Genomic DNA, 8,960 nt, shown 5'->3' with positions numbered 1-8,960 from the left:
CTTGGGGGAACAGCCTGTTTCTAATCAGTGATCCCCGGGGGATGAGGCAGTCACTGACTCTGAATCCCAAACTCGGTTTCTCTGCAGGGGACCCCAGATGCAAGTTTCCAAAGGTGAGCGGATGTAAATGCCACTTGCCTTTTCAGTGTGACTAATTACTAGGGTCGCGACACCCAGAGAAATCAGAGCTGATTAGAGAACGAAGAGAGAACTTCCTCTGGAGAATATGAAGCAAAACTAACAAAAGTGACAGCTGACTAAAAAGCCATTCTTAAATCATCAGTGAGTGCCCTGGGATGCAGCAAAGCGCTGGTCAGAGTCTGAAAGGTTTCTACAATCTCAGTTCCACAAAAGAAAGGATTAACCCCAGAAAAAACAATCCTTTGGGGAAAAACATTTTTAAAAATTTTTAAATGAACCACTAAAAATTACTACTGGGAATTTGTATCTCCCCAACCAGCAATGACCCATGAGAATATCATCTGTCCCCCGGTGCCTGTCTACGGACAGTGCCACCGCAGGCATTAGTCACCACCCCGGGGTCACACAAGTGTCCCTCAATTCACAGATGCTCGAGAGAGTCCCTCAACGTTATGTTTCCCAGGGCTGGATTGTTCTAGGCTCACGATAATAAATTACAGACAGAGATTCATGATTGAGCACCATAATTTCCTATATTCCCAAAAAAGTCCAGGGCTAGCATCCTCTAGATCATCCCTTTTCTTCCAGCTCAGCATGTGTTAGCAATACATCCACGAAGATCCAAGATGCGTCCCCTTTCATGGCTCAATGATAAAAAGTTCTCAAAGTACCTGTGAGCGGCACTGGATTTGCTAAAGATTTGCTTGGGTGGGAGCACAGAGAAAAAAAGAAAAATTTATCAAACAGAACCCAGCCGAATCAATCAGGTAAGACTAAATTAACAAATGGCCCCTAAAGCTTAGGGCTTCCCATAATAGTTTTACTGTCTATTCCTCCTACTTGTCCCCCATGGTTGGCTCTGGCTCTGTTCCCATTTTCTTCTTTGTGGGCAGAGGCTGACAGAGCATTTGCTGTCTGGAACACAGCCAGTCACCACGGAAGTGGGAATCACTCACCGACTCTTAAAGCCTCTGCTTGGAAAATGACGCATATCAATTTCACTCAGGGTTTATTGACCAAAGCAAGTCTCATGGCCAAGCCTGAGTTCTGAGTGTGAGGATGCATAACGCTCCCACAGGAAGCGGCACCAAATGTAGATGAACAATAATACGATCTACTGTGTAAGTATTTTTAAATGCGACAATGAATATCGTCATTTTAAAAATGCCTTAGCAGCACCCCCAAAGGGCTCAGTGGCCCTCACTTCTCTGCTATCCGTCTCCCCCAGTCTGCAGAGCCCAATACCTCTTCTCTCAGTCTCATGCAAACCTGTTTACATTTTAGCTCTTGTCAACACACACCTTTCTACACCAACCGTATGTCAAAGTATTTGAAACGTAGGAATGCTGGTGTCAACTGTTAAAAGAATAATATTTTTCGCGTCTGATTATATAAGAAACCTGCTCTTTTCCACTTCCGCTTTGCAGAACGCTACCTCCTGAAAATGGCAATTTTACGTCTTAGTTTGTAACAGTTCCAAATACTACGGAAACCACAAGCAGACGGAAGAGGAAGGTGCCATCCTGGCAGAGTAGACCAGTGCCAAATGAGCCTTTTCCAGAATCTAGGAATTCGGTTGACACCTGCTCATGACCTCCTATTCCCCAGGCATAGCTCCAGCTCAAAAAAGATCTTAACAGAAATGCTAGCAAACAGAGGAGACCAATAGCAATCTGCAGCAAAGACTTATTCGAGACATATCTTTGGTTTGTTTCCTGAGGTCGATTTTAAAAAAAAAAACAAAAAACAAAAAAAACCACCATGTTTTCATGTGCTTATTAGCTCTTTGCATAAATTCTTTTGTGAAGTATCTGTTTAAATGATTTTCCCAATTCAAAAAAAAATCAAATAATTGTATTTTCAAAAAGGGCAAGAGGTTTGAACAGGTACTTTGCAAAACTAGATGTTCAAGATTCTAAATAGGCAAACGAAAAAATCCCAACACTCATCTAAGAAAATAAACTAAAATTAACAAAAAATACTGTAGCACCAAGTTTTGGTTAGGATGTAATACAACTGGAAATCTCAAATGTTAGAAATGTAAATTGGGGCAAACACATTGGATAACTGTTTGGTTGTATCTACTAAACCTAAATGTAGACCCTATAATCACCGATTTCGCCTACAGTTTTATCTCGAAAAGAAATGAGCACATTTGTACATCAAAAAATATGAACAAAAGTATTTATAGCAGGTTTATTTACAATTATCAAAAGGTGGAAACAACTCAATTATCAACAGGAGAGTGGATGCATAAATTGTGCTAGAGTCAAATAATGCACTACAAATAGCAATTTTAAAAAATCACGAATATACACATACCATGGATGAATCTAAAAAAAAAAAAAACATTACTTGGAGCAAAAGAAGCCAGACACAGAGAAATGCACACTCCAGTGATATGAAGTTCAACAGCAGGAAAACCTGATTGACGGTAATAGAAGTCAAAATGTGGTGATGTCAAGTGAGGAATATTGATGAGGAAGGGGCAGAAAAGATGAGTTGTAGAAATGCTCTCTACTTTCATCAGTATGGTGGTTACACGAATAGAAAATTTTATCAAGCTCTACTCAAGAGAATTGCTCTCTGTGTAGTTGACTGCATGTGTGTTATAAGTTAATTTTTAAAAAATTAAGTTCAGGCTTTTTATCTCACCAAAGAAGAGAAAGCTTGTCAACAGTCATGAGAAAACAAAATTTCCCATTTCAAAAGTAACCTTGAAGTTGAAAGTCAAAAAAAAAAAAAAAAAAAGCTGTGGCGTATCTTGAAAGTTGAGTCAGAATTGGTCAGGTGAAAAGGAAATCAAGTTTCAAAGAGACCAAAAGAAAGGAAGAATCACTGAGCGAATTACCAGCAGTGTGGACCCCGCATTGAATACGTGGGAAAAAATCTGGATGACCAACATCTTTAGAAACGCGCTCTTGGGTTTCCAAAAAAAATGGAAATCATTAAGAAAACGAGCAGTTGTCTAACAGACCCGGTGCCGTGATTTATTTACACGAATTAGTATTTTACTCTGGAAAATAAACAAAAAGGCCGATGCTCTGTTACTGCTGAAGATGAGATCCAGAAGCTTCCAAAGGAAGCCGGGGCAGTCTGGCTTAAATGTTAACATCTATGTCCTTGTCCCAGATGCACGAGCAAAGGACTAATGGCCATACACGTGACTGTCTCTCTGGAACCCCCTGCAGCATGCTTCCTTTGTAAGAATGAAGTCTTGGGTTCCCTTATCATTCTTGTCTCCCTCGTCAATGGTCCCTGGGCACAAAGCCTGTGGGATATAGACTAATGATTCAAAATGGCCCATTCACTACCCTGAATGTCAGCCTTTCAGTCCAGACTCAGACACCCTGACCTGTGAGAGCACCCGCATTCTGCAGCTAATAGTACGAGGTTGTTTCCATTGACTGAGGCAGTGTGACTGGTCGTATGAACTGATTATCTTGGCCCCCTAGGCACTGATGACAGAGGCAGCCTTGGGGATATATGCTTGTTCTGTGAGGACACACCAGATGCTATCAGATGCTGCCTCGTGGCACCTCTGAGTACCATCTCTCTTCTTTCTGGTGTCCAGAGAAAGTGGGTCAGAGGCGAGGGCCTGGGTGAGCCACAGAGGCCGAGCTGAGGCCCCTGTGCTTGGTCACGTCATCCCGGCCACACCGCCGTTTTTCCTTTGGTTTTTCCCTCTCTCATCACTGGTCGTGACCGGGGCCCGCCGTGTGGTTTCAGCTTAAATTAGGAAGGAAAGATTCACCACTTCAACTGCCTGCTTGATTTGAAGATATGGTGACTCTTTCTCTCCCAACTGCAAAAACCCGATAAGGCAGAGATGATGTGAGAATTTGTAACCGATTTCAGGGATTTTAAAACTAACTGGATGAAGAGGAGAGAGACCGAATGATCACTGATCACAGACGTTGTGTGTATGTCTTTCATGTCTTTGGATTTTGCCCTAAAAAGAAAAAAAATCCAATATGCATTTTGCATTTAACTTTGGAAGAGGGGATCAGGGCTGGCTCTATTATCTCTGAATATGAGACTTTGGGAGGGTCCTTTAAGCTCTGTCGACCCAGGATATTTCATCTGTACAAGAAGGTCCTCACGCCCTTGGGTCCCCTCTTCTCTGATTTCCATGATTAAATGAATCCTGGAAGTCCACGAGCTTGTTTTTGTGTGTGTTTTTCAAAATAAAGTCTACTGGGGTCAAACCCATCAACTGGGACGAAGCACCCCTCACCCCACGGTGTGCTCTAGCATGGTGGCTGTGAGCACGGCCGGTGGCTTGCCTCTGCTCTCGCTCCCTGGTTGTATGAACTGGGCGCTCTGCTCATACCTTTGTCTGTAAAATGTGCATAATACCAGCCTCTCGGAGCTGTATTTTCTATAAAGCCAGGTAACGTGACTGGCTTAGAATAATAGCTATTATTATGTCTATTTCCCAGGTACAGGAGCAGAGACTCTGGAGCCAAACTTCTTAGGCTCAAACCTGAGCTCTGCCAGCTTCTATCTGTGTGACCTTGGGCAAGTTGCTTGACCTCTCTGTCTCAGTCTCTTCATCTGTAAAATGGAGGAGTACTACCTACCTCACTGGGCTGCGGTGAGGATGAAATGGATTAATATATAGACCGTCCTTAAGTGCATAAAGTAAGTGTTTAATAAATGTGGGGCATGATGACGATGACCACGGAAACCTTTTTTTTTTACTTTTTAGGGCTAGAGATGACGCTTCAGAAACCAGTTCCTGCGTGTGGCTCTGCACTGGCAGAGGGGATGGGCAAATGGGTCATGTTGCAGGAAAAGCGATGAAGCAGATTCAGCAGAACCAATAACTGAGTTTGCTTGCGCTTGAGGATGAAGGTAAAGCAGAGAATGAGTCACGTGACTATACCACGGGCGCCATGGTAGAGGGTCGTGCCGTTATGCGAGAAAAAAACTGTGAGAAGTCTCAGAATTGAGGAGAAATAAAATGAGTTTGTGCTTAGATATGTTGAGTTTGAGGGGCCTATAAGATAATGAAAAGCCAAAGAAACCTTCTTACCTAAATACGACCTAATAAAGAATAGAATCCTGGCCAAGATGAATTCCAACCACCACATAAAACACCCTGTTTAACTTGGAAAAACTTAGACTCAGTTTTTCAAAAAGCTGAAGAAAATCAGTGGAAGTACTTGTCTCCTGTCACCTGCCTAGGACGCATTTTGGAGGTCTGCAGACCCAACCTCCTCATTAGATTGATGATCTTTGATATTTTCAACCAAAATGCTTTACAAAGCATTTCACATCCTTGATCTTACTCGAGTTTATGAAAAGATCACACCCCATTTAATCGATAGGGATTGGAGTTGGGTCTAGATCCAGGCCTCCTCTGTCCAGAGTTCTCTTTGCGTCCCTTAATTAATGTCAACTGGTACTGTAACAACCTCACATACCAGGTTTAACCCAGATTATCTAATCGAATCCTCACATCGACTCAGGCTGTAGATGCCATCAGCTCCACAAGGTCACATAGATGTTAAGTGACAAATTTCGGATCACCGAGTCCAAATCTGTGTTACATTTCTGCGCTTTTTGTGGGATTTTATTATAATAATGTTTAGATGGTAATGCAAGTTTCTTCAAGAGAGACTTGTGGTCCTGGGTTCAAATCCTGGCTCTGTCTCTTACTAGCTGTGGAACTTTGAGAAGGTCACTTAACCTTCAGCATCGTCTCGGTCTATATGTATAAAATTGGGATAACAATGGCATCGCCACATAGGGTTGTAAAGAGAATGCGCAGAGTCAACATGTGTAAAAAGTTTAGCAAAAAGTCTAAAATTCAATAAACAATTAATGTTAGGTATTACCATGGCCATAATTCTGATTTCCATAGGATCCATTTTCTTTGAAAGCAGAGGTCAAACTTGTGAAGTCGGTTCAGTGTAAACCAAGCCCAGTAATTATTTTCTTTTTTATATATATATATTTACTACCAAAAAAAAAAAAATTCTAGGTCTTAAGAAAAACAACACATGATAGGTTAAAAGGGAAGGAAGGAAGGAAATCAAGGCAAGAAACTGAAGGCCATTAAATTTATATCATGAAGTGTTCTACATTTACAAGATTTAGGTCACAAATTCCACCCCGAATTTCTAGCACTCAGTGCAAAGAGGGAAATACGATCAGAGACTCCAAAAGGTAAATGCTCGCGAGGGGCACAGCTGGTCGTTACGACAGTTCAGACAGGAACTTAGCTTATTGTTCATGATTTAGTGAACACTGCACAATGCGCACGCGAACGTCCCCACTGTAAAGCCCAGGCTGGCCAACAGCTGTCAATCTCTTGAGAAGCCACTGGCCCAAATGATTCCACCAGAGAACGGCCAGGCGTGTCCGCAGCTTTGCCGTGAGGGTGATTTTGTTCCCATTGGAGCTCTGCCGCCCCCCGCCCCCCATCAAGGTCCTTCCTTCACTTACGCACTTGCTCGGCTTCGGGGTTTCGCTGTAAGAAACGACAGTGCCAATGACCGAATCAGGCATTAGACACCCGTTGCGTGGGGTTTGGGGGTTCTGTGTCCCTCGGGCCTCCCTCAGGTCATCGATGAGTTGCCTCCATCATTTGTGAGAGGCTGGTGGATGAAAGGAAGAGCAGAGACTTTCAGTCGGGCGGACCTCATTCATCAGAGCATCTCGGGACCCCAGAAGAGCAGGCAGTTCACACTCCAACTACGAACCCCTCCCTACACCACCTTCTGGGATTTCTAAAAATGCCGGGTCCTTCTGAGGAGTCTCAGACAGAGAGGATGTGCCTCATTTCTCTCAAAATCCATCTTCTTAGTACGAACTCTAGCCGGTTTTTTCTGAGACAGGCGATGCCCTTCCTTTCCTGGGCTGGTTGTCCCATCAGCTCTGCCATCACCAGCAGGCAGAGTCCCGACTCCAGACTTCCCCGCACAACCTACAGACGCCTTTCCCTGCGGCACGCCCCTTATCAGCGACAGCGGTTTATACAGCTCCATCTAATCCCTGAGGGGATTTAAATCACTGATGCCTAAGACATTCATTCTTTTAAAGTCATAAAACTATTAAAATGAGACTCCCCATCGCTACTGTAGACATAAGTTCTCTCTTCTCTGAACTCTTGAAACATCTCAGTTCTTTTAAATTACTCATCACGTTTTGCCTGGTTTTATAGTTATTTAGATTCATAGCTTAACTTTCCCTTCTAGACTATAACTTCCTTGAGGCAAAATCCAAGCAGGTGCTCCTTAAATAGCTAACGAATGAATGAATAAGTACTTATAGGACCTCTTTGCGGGGACAGGGCAGCGAGAGGGACATTATTCTGAAGGAGTTCGTCATATGATCAGTGAGGGCTCCGTCAGCGTGATTATAATTTATTTGCGCGGGTGCAGTGATAGACTGAGCTAAGTGCCTGTAGGAATGCCCCAGGTGACTCGGTCAAATGAATTATTTACAGTCAGCATAATAGAAAGGACAGGAAACAAGCAATGAAAGGTGGCTAATGGGAGGCACTAACAACTAACACAACGCCTGATGCTGAGCATCCCCGCCGGGTGTCGAGCTGAACCCACCCGGTCTACAGGGAACTCAAACTTTTACCCTTGGTGGGCTGGACCTCTGACAAACACTACCTGAGAGACATGGAGCTGCATGATGAAAAGCAGAAATTATAGTTTTAATTATAGAAATGACAACTTCAAGGGCATATTGTTGATCTCTTTGGGGAAAGTAAATCTCCATGAGAAATCGAAGGAAGGAAAAGCCAGCGAGGATGTGGAAAAGCTGGATCGTTCATACCTTGCTGGTGGGAACACACAATGCTGCAGACAGAGACCGGCTGGCAAACTGTTCACGGCTTCCTCTAGGACTAAATATACCACTACTATACGACCCGTCAATCGCCTCCTGGATATTTATCCCGGAGAATAGAAACTCGTGTTCACGCCCAAGCCTGTACATGAATGTTGATAGCAACTTTTTTTAAAAAAGCCTAAAACTGGAGACAACTCGATGTCCTTCAACTGGAGATGGGTAAACACGCTGTGGTACATCCATCCCAGGGGACGCTGCTCAGAAATGAAGTGGAACAAATTGTTGATACGTGCAGCGACCTGCGTGACTCTCCGGGGAACTGTGTTGAATGAACAAGTCCAGTTCCAACGGGTTACACTCTATACGATTCCATTTATATTGCATTCTTGACATTAAAAAAATTATAAAATGGACAACTGGTTATTGGTTGCCAGCCGTTAAGGCAGGAGCAAGGTGGGAGGGAGGGGAGATGGCTGTTTATAAAAGGACCACATTAAGGAACCCTGGTGGTGGGGGAGGGGGGCAGGCTGCATCCCGTCTGTGACAATGTCAATACCCTGGTTGTGACACTGTACTATACTTTTATGAGACATTAGCACTGGGGGAAATTGAGTAAAGGACACGTGGGCTCTCAGCATCTCCCTGAATTCTTCCTTATAACTAGATGGAAATCCGCGATCATTTCAAAATAAACATTTCCTTTCTTTAAATTGAATCATTAAAGTGGTGCAGCTGTTTTGAAAAGTAGTTTGACAGTTTCTTATAAACTTAAGCACAGACTTACCATAAGACCCACCCCTCCCATACCTATGCTGCTCAAGAGAAATGAAAACACATATCCACATAAAAACCTGTGTGCAAATATTTGCAGCAACTTTACTTAGCGACTCCAAGAACTGGGAACAATCGGATGTCCATCAGCTGGTGAATAGACACACCGTGGTACTTCCACACAATGAGAGAATGAATACGCAGCAGTACGAAGAAGCTCCTGATACAGGCACCTC

Source organism: Pteropus vampyrus, unplaced genomic scaffold (genome assembly GCF_000151845.1).
Source record: "Pteropus vampyrus isolate Shadow unplaced genomic scaffold, Pvam_2.0 Scaffold105, whole genome shotgun sequence".
Lineage (NCBI taxonomy): Eukaryota > Metazoa > Chordata > Mammalia > Chiroptera > Pteropodidae > Pteropus > Pteropus vampyrus.
This window is presented reverse-complemented; position numbering follows the sequence as displayed.